Raw genomic sequence first — 13,933 nt, 5'->3', positions numbered from 1 at the left:
GGTCTTTCCACCTAATTTATCAACTCTTCTTCGCATCCACATTTTGAAAGAAGTTTCTACTCTTATTTTGCATCTTCTGGGCAATGTACACTCATGTCCAAAATTATTGGCACATGTCTATAAATATGTTGTTATAGGAATATAATTTGATAACCCATTCGCCCGGTATTTCTTATGCTAGTACGTGTATAATCGGTAGACATGTATGTGGCGAATTTCATGTCAAAGACCAGTAAATGAGAACAATAAAACGAAAATAAAACTTTAGTGTCCATTTAGCAACATTTTGTTTTACTCATTCTAATTTTCGTATTTATAATTCTTTTCCTATGAAATTTACTACAAATATACATTTTTCGATTATACACATATAGTGCTCTCAAACGGGTCGGGTTGACCCGACCCGACCCGTAACCCGACCCGACCCGAGTCGGGTCGGGTCAGTTCGGGTCGGGTTACGGGTCGGGTCGGGTCAGGTCAACTCGGGTCGGGTTATCGGGTCGGGTCAGTCGGGTCAGCTCGGGTCGGGTTGTCGGGTCAGGCTAATCGGGTCGGGTTGTCGGGTCGGGTCAGTCGGGTCAGCTCGGGTCGGGTTGTCGGGTCGGGTTATTCGGGTCGGGTTGTCGGGTCGGGTCAATCGGGTCAACTCGGGTCGGGTTGTCGGGTCGGGTTATTCGGGTCGGGTTATCGGGTCGGGTCAATCGGGTCAACTCGGGTCGGGTTGTCGGGTCGGGTTATTCGGGTCGGGTTGTCGGGTCGGGTCAATCGGGTCAGCTCGGGTCGGGTTATCGGGTCGGGTCACTCGGGTCGGGTTATCGGGTCGGGTTGTCGGGTCGGGTCAGTCGGGTTATCGGGTCGGGTTGTCGGGTCGGGTCAGTCGGGTCAGTTCACTTTGGTCAACTGAGTTTAGGTTGAGTTTAAACTCGGCTGGAGTCGAAAGCTGCTGTTTTTCACTAGCTGCCTAATTAAAAATAGCAATTTTCAATTGATTTTATAGAAACCATAAATCTATTTTGAACACTTGCAGCTAGTGTTTTTATGATAAATGCTTATTTTTCTACTTGTGTGTACTTTAATTTTTAAATGTGGAAGATTGATTTTACCAATCGACTGTAATATTAATATCTACGCCAATATGGAGTCTGGATTTAGAACAAAATTAGAAGTTGTGCCTAGCGAACAATAGTAGATTTGGTCGACTTGTTTTCTTCTCATTGGATCAACTTCGATTGGAAACAAAAGAAAGGTAAAACAAGTTACGTAACTTGTTTGTATTTGTCCACGTTTTAAGTTTTCAGTTTCATATTTTGTTTTATTTAAAACTTTTTTCTGAAACATTATTCTCGGCTTCCAATATTCAGAGGATGTGCTTATAACAGCTTAGTTTGCAACTACCAGGGCTTAATTTTTTGAAGGAGATAAAAAGAGTTGTGTTTTCCCTTCCTGCAAATGATAATAAAATTATGGAATGAAATTGATTCCCAATAAAATGTATTGTCAGAGTGCTGATCTTTAGTTAGTAATTGGTTTATACTAGTGCTCCTTTACTTATTTTGTTTCAAAGTACTGACGTGACGTCTACCATATTGACTAGGAACTGCTGAAAAATTCGTAGCCCAACCCAGAAGGAGTGCACGTGGATTGGTGAAGTTTTACTTCTTCTTCTCTTCCCCCGAGAGTCAATATACTACCTTGTACAGTGCTCCAGCTTTTGCAGAAAAGTTAAAAAAATCTAGATTTCCTCGCACCACTGTTCGTAGCACTACCCCTATCAGATCTAAAATGGCGTCTTTCAAGTCTTATTTAAGTTTGGGAAATAAGTACACGTAATAGTTAGACGGAGCTAAATCTGCGGAATAAGAATGATGATCTAGACATTGAATTTCTGGATTATGCAATGTCAGTTATGTTCGCAGGGGCTTGATGGACAGGTGTATTCTCCTGAAGAAACAGAATTCCTTTCTTTTCATTTTCCGCAGCGTTGAACTTTGAATTTTTCTTTCAGTTTTGTAAGTAATGTAGAGATTCTGGATTAAATATCTGACCATTGAGGAGGTAGTCTACCAGTCCATACTTATACCAGAAGAATGTTCCAAACAGTTTCTCAACCTACTTCTGTGTCTTGAACTTCTTGGGGCGATGGAGAAATGAGTGCTACTGCTCCATTGACTGTTGTTCCGATTCAGGATCATAGTGGTACAACCATATTTCATCTATGGTTACTATTCGTCAGCGAAATTGATCAGCATTACGGTCAAATTGGAAGAATACTTCTCTTAATGCCGTTACCCTTTTATTATCCTGACATATATTTTGGGAACCCATTATGCCGAGAACTTGCGCATACCCAAGCCATTCTGAATTATGCTACCGACGAGTTCCAAAGAAATGCCCAGAATCCCTGACACAAGTTTTTCTGAGAAGGTAAAAACTGAGAAAGCGGGGTGCAGACCTCAGACTATAATAAATATAAATAGCTTAAATTATTTTTGTCACACAAAAACTGGGGTGGCCTAGGCCCTCCGGCCCCGGGCTATATCCACCACTGGCTGAAATGCTGCAATTTTCAAGAATAATGTCACAAATTGCATCCATGATTCCAGGAAGAGTCATTGCTTTTAATCATCCTGGATGTAAAGCATAATTTGTTGAGAAATTGCTACGTTTATACTAAGCCACTTACTTCTTCACCACTATATATAACGGAGGAGAGTCCCGTGGTGTTTCACTGATTTCCTAATTAATTTACTTCGGTGACTTTCCTTGGTGGAACAAAAATGTTATAACAGTAAGAATCTGGATGTTAGTGAAATTATCTGTTTGGGCACACATAATCACTTCAGAGGCCTGAGAAATAATAAGAATTTCCTTATTAATATGAAAATTTATATTTGTACATACAGAGATATGTTTTTCTAAACTACGGTTTCATTTTTCTACCTAGTACCTACACTCCTTCTGGATTGGACTACGACATTTTCAGCAGCTCCTCGTAAATTCTCTCTCTGGCTCTCTCTCTCTCTCTCTCTCTCTCTACATATATATATATATATATATATATATATATATATATATATATATATATATACAGTGACGTACTTAGGGGGGTGGCTTCCGGGCTTAAGCCCCCCCCGAAATCTTACTTAGTATAGTAAAGTAAAGTAAATATCTTGCAGAATTTTCACATTTCCAGGCAAAGCCCCCCTCCCGAAAGCTAGCAAAGCCCCTCCCGAAACAAAATCGTAAATACGCCACTGTATATAAATATATATATATATATATATATATATATATATATATATATATAGAGAGAGAGAGAGAGAGAGAGAGAGAGAGAGAGTGATACGTAGCATATAGACGAATGTATTACTTGTAGCATACGCGAAAGTAATTCAATTTATGTTTAGGCTTCAAAAGTTTCATTGAAAAATATTTCATGTGCAGACGTTATTTATTTGTTAGTTACAAATTTTATTTGAAATAAGTTTAATTTATAATCATATAGATCTAACATGAAAACAGCAACGAAATACACAATGTAATGTAAAATAAGTCAAACGTAATAAATAAGTTATTTTTGGTATGGCAAATAGCCGCCCCCGAAAATGTATCTGCCCCTCCTTCACCCCCTAACAACTTAAAGCTGGCGTTGTCACTCGAACAATATGGTATGGAGTTCTTGCATACTATTCATTGTTGGCGGAAAAATTTCTTCTTTTACTTTCTTTTCTCCACATCAAAGGATTACACCGAAAAGTTTACAGAAATGAAAATAAGCTTTTCATTGTTGCATTGTTATGTTCTCAATGATTTTGCATTGTAAATATTTGCTTTAAAAAATATTAACACAGTATGTTAAACTTTCAGTTAAAGAGAATTTTCCAAGAACTGTGCTATATATTTTAAATTATGCTTTATGCTTTATTTTCTAAAATAATGCTTTTAAAACTAGTTTCCCAATGTGAGTGCACTTTGGCGTTCACCCAGTGTCGTGACCATAGTGCTCTCAAACGGGTCGGGTTGACCCGACCCGACCCGTGACCCGACCCGACCCGACTCGGATCGGGTCAGTTCGGGTCGGGTCAACTCGGGTCGGGTTGTCGGGTCGGGTCAGTCGGGTCAGTTCGGGTCGGGTTGTCGGGTCAGGCCACTCGGGTCGGGTTGTCGGGTCGGGTCAGTCGGGTCAGCTCGGGTCGGGTTGTCGGGTCGGTTTATTCGGGTCGGGTTGTCGGGTCGGGTCAATCGGGTAAGCTCGGGTCGGGTTGTCGGGTCGGGTTATTCGGGTCGGGTTGTCGGGTCGGGTCAATCGGGTCAGCTCGGGTCGGGTTGTCGGGTCGGGTTATTCGGGTCGGGTTATCGGGTCGGGTCAACCGGGTCAGCTCGGGTCGGGTTATCGGGTCAGGTCAATCAGATCGGATCACGGTTCGGGTCAGTCGGGTCGGGTCGGGTCATCGGGTCGGGTCAGTCAATTCGGGTCACGGGTCGGGTCGGGTCGGTCTTCAACCCGACCCGACCCGACCCGTTGAGAGCACTATACACATAGTATCAGTATTAAAAGTACCCTGCAAAATCATAAAATTATATTCTTACAAGAAGACAGTTATAGATATGCGACAATCATTTTGGACATGAGTGCACATTTATAGTTATACAAGTCCTTTTTGCTGAAATACAGAATTAAATAAATGTACACTCACCAAAATTCAGTGACAGTAGATTATTCCTAGTAGTTGCGTCTAATGGCGGTGGCGATGTCTAATAAAAGTGTTTTTTTTTTTTTTTTTTTTTTTAATATGACATGAAGGCTATTAACCAATGTTTTGGACAAAAAGCGAAATATTTAAAATTTTGAGCAATTTTGGGGGACAGATTGTGTAAATCCAGAGCTGTCCCGGCTAAGCGGCCCGGGTTGGATGTCTGGGAGATCTACAGGACTGCCACCCAAATCACTATCGTTAATATTTTCGTGAGACGCAATTTTCGACAGGAGAGGCAAGCACAGAATGACAGTGTCTGGTAGAATTTCTTCACTATCCAGTTGTACTACGCAATGGCTTCTCTGAAGTAAGGACTTTACGATGTGTCCATGTAATTTCTTTTTACAGAAAAATTAAGTGAAAACTCTTTAGTGGGGCAAATCGTGAAAAAATAATACTTCCTTCGTTTTTTATTTTTTATTTTTATTTTATTTATTTATTTATTTATTTATTTGTCAGGTTTGAAATTTCCAACAGTGACGAAAGAATCATAATTTTTCTACAGATTAAATTATTATTATTATTATTATTTTTTTTAATAAACAGGAATTCGGCTATTTTAGGTATTTTCATAAACAAAAAGCTGAGTTGGGACCACTGTTGACAATCGTTGGTCATTCTTGGTTTTGGAACCCCAGACTCAAAACTTGTATGGAGCTCCACGACCCCTACAGGCGGCCTTGACTGAAAGAAACTGTGACCGTTCGACATTTTTCTCTGTTTTGATATTCAGATTCACAAACAATAGTATAACAGGAAATGTTGCATTCTAAAAAACCTAAGCATTAATTTTAATTCTAGACCATTAACTGTCTTCTTTATTTCCTCTATCTTTTGTTGGCGAATGAGGAAATGGCCTTGCACGATTAGAGTGCTAATAAGCACAAGCGGTATACATAATGCATTTTCCTTCCACAATGACTCAGCACATTAAATAAACATCGAATAATAGAATTCTTTTAAACATTAAAAATATTAGTTTACATTGTGAAAGTAAATATTTTATTATCTTTAATAACCTTACAATATGCACCTATTTGTTCATGTCACAACGCTCTGATAGAGCGGTTTAATGTTGAGGGTAGTGATTTTTTTTTTTCGGTCTTCTTATTTTAATGGCTACAATGATTTTGTTCGTATATTATAAACAAATATTTCATTAAAAGTTCTACTCCACGATATTGCATATTTTATGATACAATAAAAAAGCTTATTTTAACAAGTTATGAACGATTATAGAATACTAGCTGTAAGCACACCCCGTTGAGGGTCTTAATTTACAACCTGAATAAGAAGTGAGAAAAAAGGAAGTCCTTAAAGGAACGTCCCCACAGCCATTCCATTACCCATCTGCTGTTATGTAAGCCATAATAAATATATAATGTTGGTTGCACATTTACAGTATATTTAGAAATTCCAAAAAGTCCATAAATTCTAATCATCCCAAACCTTCCTTAGCCAAAAATTAAAAAGACTGTACGCAATTAGATTTATGAAGACCTCCTTATATACAAACTTTGTTGGCTTAAGTGACCCCTTTCTGTGTGAAACCTTATGATAGGCACACTTTATTTTAGTATTATTAATGATTGAATTTGTGAAAGTTTATAAAACAAAATTTTGTCTGTGCTATTGCAGAATGCGATAATTCTTTGCTATTGCAGAGTTTGGCAAGAAAGAGTGATGATCCGTATCTTTCATTGACTGTATTACGTAATTCAAATATTACAATAAAAGTAACAAGTTATTTCAAGAACCTAAACTATGTAGCGTTTCGGCCCAGGAAGGGATTTAGATTTCTGGGTTTTCGACATCTATTGGCATGTTAGCCCGTCACGTATGAAGGATGACGTCCCTCGGCGACCACACTATCCGATGAAACGAAAGGAAGGAAGCGGCCTGGGATCTGTATGTTAGGCACTATCCCGACATTTGCTTGGTGTGAATGAGGAAAATCCAAGAAAACCTCAGTCAGGATGGCTGACCTGAAAAAGCTTTTACACGTTTTCGACCGAATGTCCCCACCAGGAATCGAACTCGGGACCGCTCGCACAAAAGGCGAGAGCGTTAACACTACGCGGGACCACCAGTCCAGGAAGGAGACTGATTTTACTTGGATGATTTCTGATCGACACAATCGAGTTCTGTAGCCTTCAATTCTGGATTTCTAATCGGAGTTTGCTACCTCCTATTTGCCTTACGATACTAATGTTGCCCCAACCGAGAATCGAACCAGGATAATGCGCATTATCATTTGGAAATACGAAAGCACTAGGGATGAGCACGAACGAGTTCGAGTAAGTTTTCTCTGATACTCGACTCGACTCGAAACAGAAATCCTTGAGCTCGACTCGAATTTGGGTCAAGTTTCGAGTCGAGCTAAATCCTGTGTGCAGTTTCAAGTACTCTCTTCAAGTATCCAACACAGAAAATATAATTATCAATGCTACTACTACTAATACTACTACAAATTATTATTATTATTATTATTATTATTATTATTATTATTATTATTATTATTATTATTATTATTATTATTATTATTATTATTATTATCTATATATTAATAGTGGTGTCTGAATAAAAAACTTCAGATCCAAATTGAAAGTGACTATGTTTGTGACTCTTAATCTATTGAACCACCTGACCAATGTCGATCAAATTTTTGACGTGGATGAAGTTCTGACCTGGGAGTGTTTTTAGCTATGACGGTAGAATTTAGGGGAGGGGGAAGATGGGGAATTATAAAAAATAAATAAAACTTAACCCTTGAACCAAACGACCAATCTCGATCAAATTTTCAACATAGATGACTTTCATGCCTGGGATGGATTTTACCCTTTCACTTTGAGAGAAAAACGTAGGGGATGGGGAGGAGAGGGAGTTCTACAAAAATCAATATAAAAATAAAAGTTACCATGTTCGTGAGTTAATTACTCTTGAACCACTCCATCGACCTCAATGAAACTTTCCACGTAGATCAAGTTTGAAGTATTTTTTATTATTTCACTCGGTTGAACCGAGTCGAACAGAGCCGATGAACTCGTTTCAACGGAACTAGCTGGAGCTGATGGCTCACCTAAACCAACTCAGTGGCTCATCAGAACTGAGCCGGTTCTAGCCATCGGCTCAATTGATCCCAGCCGATGGAGCATCCCAACCGAGCCGGCTCGAGTGTGCGCTCAGTTGAAACGAATTGAGCCGGTTGACATCACTACCCTGTTGGGATTCTGCTTGGACTCATAAATTCGACCGTGAGGGTCTCAGCTTTGATGGCAAGAAAAAAATGAAATGAAATCTTTGAGTTTTACGTCCCACGAATATGCCGGTTAGGCTATTTGAGACAGTGACGATGAGAAATGAATGAAATGGTGGAATGAAGAAAGTGGGAAGAAACGGGAGAATCCCGAGGAAACCCACGTACACGGTGTTTGTTCACCTCAAAGTTCACTTGGCGCGAGCTGGGATCGAACCAAGGACACCATGCACCAGAGGTGAAACCTCTACCTCTAAGCCACCGCGGCCCCCCTTGATGGTAAGATTTACCTTATATAATTATATTGGTGCTCAAGACATTGGGGGTTGTCTTGTTATAAAAATGTATTATCTCATTATAGAGACAAGACGAGATGCGAATAGTGACCCCTGTCGTGAGCAACACAAAAATATTCTACATTACTGCTTATATTTCTCATGGCATTAGCTTTCCAGTCTAATCAGGCCATGTTTTCAAACGAGTTAAAATGAGCTGAACGAGCGAGCCATTTATCAAACTCAACTCGACTCGAAACTCGACCTCAAAAACAGTAACTCAGCTCGGAACTCGACTCGAGAAAACTACCTTTGACTCGAATTCGACTAGAGTAGAGTTTTAGCTCGACTCGTGCCCATCCCTAGGAAGCAAATTATTCTCCGACAGATCTTATAGTAACTTTTCACGTTCCATTTTCGAATAATTCTATCTCTGGATCTATTCATTGAACAGACGGGAATGGGTGAAAGTTAATGTCTCCATTTGTAATACGGACGTCTTTGGTTCGAATCTTGATTAGCCCTTCTCAGTCACACCGTACGAAGGTGGACTGGTACATTTAATATAATTTGCTGAACATCTTTTCTTCACATGCCTTTCTTGTGTTAAATTACTAGTTGTTTCGTGTAGAAAGGGTTCGAAGATATATCGGAAAGCATATTAAAAATAACTTTAAAAATATTGAAAATAAAGCACATCTTTATACGAACTTTACTCATACGAAAAAATGTATACAACCTAGTAACTATCAAATACTCTTTTTTTTTTTTTTCTTTCATGAAAGAAAACTGAATGTTGACAGTAATAATTCGCTCAGCTTTACTTCATATCAAAAATGGTAGTGAGATTGTCCCCTTGTTGTCTGAAAAATCTGGCGCCAGTGCTCTTTCCTCATCCAATCTATTAACCAAGAAGAGCATTTTCGCCGGAAAACGATGTTAAGACAAATCAGCGTCGTAAACCACTGACTATTTGGCTGCCAAGATCACAAAGGCAATGTCATCCCAATTCCTACTCCTCTTCATTTCCCAAACACTAACATAAGGAAAAGCACTCTCAAATACAATGGATACATTGGTACACTCTGATAGAGTGGTGCAATCGTACACACATCCATGACTTATCTTGTAACGCCTTTGTAATGTTTAAAACTATCTATATATATAAAAGAGAACGCACAAATCCTTTGTTCCCTCATCACGCTAATACGGCTGAACCAATTTCTTTTATTTTTGGGGGGTTATTAGGATTTGGACCCTAGATGGTTTTTATCATATCACTTTAATTTTTAATTACCAGTGTCTTGAGATAATTGACCATTCAAGTGTCCATAACGTACAAATCCTTTGTTAGTTCATCATAGGTAAAAATAAACGTATTTATATGCAACCCGCATGACCGTGTCACTCGGCGGGTTAACATAAATGACAGGCGATATAATGTTAACATTTACTGCAATCTACTATGGTAAAAATTATCTAAGTAACAAAGTTTATTGCGTTCCGGGGTGACCGCAGCGAAGCGGGGTGAACGCTGCTAGTTTATTATATTAAAAGCACTAACATTTTAGGCAATGCAAATATTTTACAATATTATTAGCATTCGACAGAAACAGTGTTTGGACATACAAGTGAAATAGTTGAGTGAAATCTCATGCGTGATTTACGAGGAGAAAAAAAATTGTTTGTATATCTAAAAATTGATGCCGTACGTTGCTACACTACCTTTAAGGTGAAACTAATACGAACAATTGTAACATCAAGCAGGGGTGGATCCAGGACCGACTTCTAAAGGGGGCGGTGGGTTGTCATACTGCTATTTTTAAGGGCTCCAAACTTTGGGATGGGCTTTATATATATATATATATATAAAAGTTTCCTTTTCTGGGGGAGCAATCGCCCCCCCCCCTGGATCTGCCCCTGTCATCAAGCTTGTCAATATGACGGCAGCAAAATAACAGTATATGGTATGATTAATGAGATATGACCTAATATTATCATTATCTCTTAACTTATCTAAAATAATGTCCAAAGTTAATGCTGTGATTCATATATGAAAAAATGGATCAACTTCAGACTTCCAAAATTTCTCTCGACCTTGGTTTTCAAGATACAAAATTGAAATTTTTCACACGAATTGTGAACATAACAATGTCTCTCTCAAAAGAAAGAAAAAAAATCCTACATGAACCCAGGCCCGGGCCAGAGGGGCGCAAAAATTTCGAATCTTCGAAAAATCTCCCAGGTTTTTTTTTCATTTTCCCGTTTCTGGTGTACAATATGGACAAGCGAATGGTACTGTTGGTAAGTATACTCTATCCTGAAAAAAAAAAAAAAAGAGAGAGATATGAATCATGATACAGCTCGCAGATGACGAGAAGAACCCTAAAACAGGAGTAGCGGGGAAAGGTCAACGACACGGTCAAGTCCATTTTCGATTTTTGAGGTGTGGTCTATACTTAGATGGCATCTGCTACTCTGGGTAGTTATCTGTGTGCTATTCTGTGGTGTCCTTTGAAACCCCCGTGCGAAAAGTGGGCGAGCTCATACTTACGTCATACTACTTCTGCTAGGGTTTTTCTCATCTGTGAGCTGTACTATAAATAGTAAAGGAAGCAATAGCTGTTCGAGTGAAAGTCTAAAATTTACCTCATAAAGTGGAAATCCTAAAAGGGTTAAATGCATTTTGAGGGAATGGGGCGCGGTGGCTCAGTGGTAGAGCGCTTACTTCTGGTGCGTGGGATTCCTGGTTCAACCCCCGGGCAAGTAAGTTTGTGCTGAACAAAATCGTGCCCATGGGTTTTCTCGGAGTACTCCGTTTTCCTCCCACTTTCGCATTCCACCAATTCTTCCATCATCATTCACTTGTTTTAATCATCGTCTCCTTTAACGTAAAAAGCATATGAGACGTTAAAGATTCCATTTTTTTTAGTTGAGTTGCTTTGATTTTGAGTTTAACGTCCCTTTCAGCAGCGAGGCTGTTAGAAACGGGACCCACTGACTAACGTGGAATCCGGACCACAAGGGCTCCCCGGGAGTCGAACGTGGAATCCCACGCCAAAGGCGCGTACGCTAACCGCTTAGCCACGAAGGAGCTGTTTTTCATTTTCAGGAAGAAATAAAAGGCTTAATTAAGCTTTAATTGGTGTAATAATTTTAATGACATTAATTTAATGGTTGGACTAAGTGTTTATATATTGGAGAAATCATTATTTAAAACATCTCACACCTGGCATTTAACTTGATGTTGACTTTTTTCACCTGGTTACTTAGGTACAATATTAGCTTAGTTTTTACATATAAATAATAAATTGTTGTTTTTATTGTAAAGAACGTTCAGAATAGAACTTACGAGAGACGTTTTTGTAGCGATACTTTCAAGTTTAAAGAGCGTTTGCATTACAATAAACAATTTAATTGATTTAGTATTTGAATGACATGGGGACAACGTTAGTTATAATATTTAGATACTAACTGCGTCATCTTGATTGTTTATAAAAGGTTTTATCTTATGATTTTCGCTGAGATTGTTTCCCTAAATACTCGTGGTTATAACGTATAACAATGTGCTTCTAAAAGCTTGACTGATAAATCGGGTATCACAAACAGAACAGAATTTTGTCAGTAGATGGAAATTCGTTTATGCAAGCTTTACATAATGAGCAAATTTACAGAGGAGACTATACAATGAGTTTTAACATTTTACAACGAACTTTTAGACAACTATTAACAGCAATACTATTTTCGTTTTTTCCCCCTTTTTAATGAAAAATATCAAAATTATAACTTGAATAAATTGTATAAATTGGCCGGTTACAGTACATATTAGATGACATCAAACTAGACAAGATGAAATGTTTAAGGTTAAATTCCTTTGCATAGTTTTCGAGGAAAATGATAAAAACGAATTTTTATGTCGCTTAAAAATATGTTGTTCATCATCAATGTTAAATTGGAGTTTTAATTCTTCTAAAAGATATTATTTATTTATTTGTGTATTGTATGTAAAACAAATGCATAAGAGCAGGATAGGAAAGGGCATTCGTATGATTAAAGGAAGAGAAAATCGAAGAAGTTAAGACGTTGCCGTATTTAGGAAGTCTAATATCCTCGGACGAAAGAAGTGAAAAACGTAAATAGCTAAACAAACATTCAATAGGAAAAGATGAATGCTAACATCAAGAAATGTGTCGTTGGACATTCGAAAACGATTTATCAAGACTCTGGTATGAAGAGTGGCGTTTTATGAATCAGAGACGTGGCCATCGAGAAAAGCTGAAAAATCCAAACTAGAAGCATTTGAAATGTGGTGTTGGCGCAGAATACTGCGCATATCATGGACCGAGAGGTAGAGACCTGCACGGGCCGGGCTTGGGCGTGCCGACTCTGCTATTTCTTTGGGCCGGGCCGGGCTTGGGCGGGCCGACTCTGCTATTTCTTTGGGCCGGGCCGGGCTTGGGCGGGCCGACACTGTTATTTCTTTGGGCCGGACCGGGCTTGGGCTGGCTGACACTGATTTCTCTTCAGGTCGGGCCGGGCTGGGGCCGATCAATTGCAATTCTTTAATAATTATTGACTTTCGTGAAACGATAATTGGAATAAAGCCAAACGTTGAAGAAGTGTGTCCGTGAAAAATGTTACAAAGAATGCAATAGCTATTTACAGTTTGTGTTGCTTAGCGGCTCTACTTTCACTATAGAGGATTGCAGGCATTATGCGGTAAATTGAGCTCTGACCTTGACCTTCACTGAACTCAAAATATAACAAGGGGTGGAAGTGTTTTGCCTGTCGCTAACCAATTAAAATATTAAAATATACAGACGCAATACATTGTAAATAAGTAAATTGTATTCCTTAAAAGTTAGGCTGTGCACTGCAACTTAAACCCACTTAAATTAAGTATTAGGGCTTGAAAATGAAAACATGAAGCCCCATTTAGACTACAATTTATTGTGACTGATTTTATAAAAATATGAAAATAAAAAAATAAAAAAGAACTGAAATGTACAGTGGGTCGCTTGTCACAGGAGACTTATACCCACAATGATGAATGACTCCTTTTTTTCATGCATGCCAGATGGCAGAGTTTTACTGAAGTTCCTCCCCAAAGTGAAGAGATACCATAGGAAAAGAGAGGGTATTTACAAGGTAAGCGTTCCAAACTCCATTGCGGTCACTGGTGATTTGATTTAAAGCGTATGATTCGTTGATGTGAATTGTCCTGTCCCATGTTTTTTGCCCGTGCTTTTTATACTCTTCAATTTTGTGACGTATTACGCAGAAAAATAAAAAAAATTGTTTTTTAATAAGTGTGTTGCTATATTTTTATTTGGGAAGTCCATACGTTCGTCATTAGATGTGTTTATGTTTTGAAGAAAGCAACGGACCGAAAAGCTTACGTAGAGGTCAACTGGCTGTTGTTGCTCTTGATGGGAAAGTTTGTTTTCCTATTTACATAACTAACCTTGACCATATGTTGTCACTTTCTATTACTATTCTCACCTTCCGTGTACGAAATATCCACTAAAAATACGTTTCCAATAATTTCAGTTTATATATATATATATATATATATATATATATATATATATATATATATATATATATATATAAACCTTATGCATTATTATGTGCAAATTTATTAT

The 13,933-nt window shown here is 38.4% G+C and overlaps 1 protein-coding gene across 1 annotated transcript in view; it reads right to left on the bottom strand.

Annotated features, from left to right (window-relative positions):
• The window catches only part of LOC145664575 (uncharacterized), a 195,473-nt gene that overhangs the window by 174,564 nt on the left and 6,976 nt on the right, over positions 1–13,933 (bottom strand). The gene's annotated exons all lie outside the window — the stretch shown is intronic.

Source organism: Thermobia domestica, chromosome 11 (genome assembly GCF_964235325.1).
Source record: "Thermobia domestica chromosome 11, izTheDome1.hap1.1, whole genome shotgun sequence".
NCBI lineage: Eukaryota > Metazoa > Arthropoda > Insecta > Zygentoma > Lepismatidae > Thermobia > Thermobia domestica.
The sequence above is the reverse complement of the archived record's forward strand: the minus strand, read 5'-3'. Positions and strand labels throughout refer to the sequence as shown.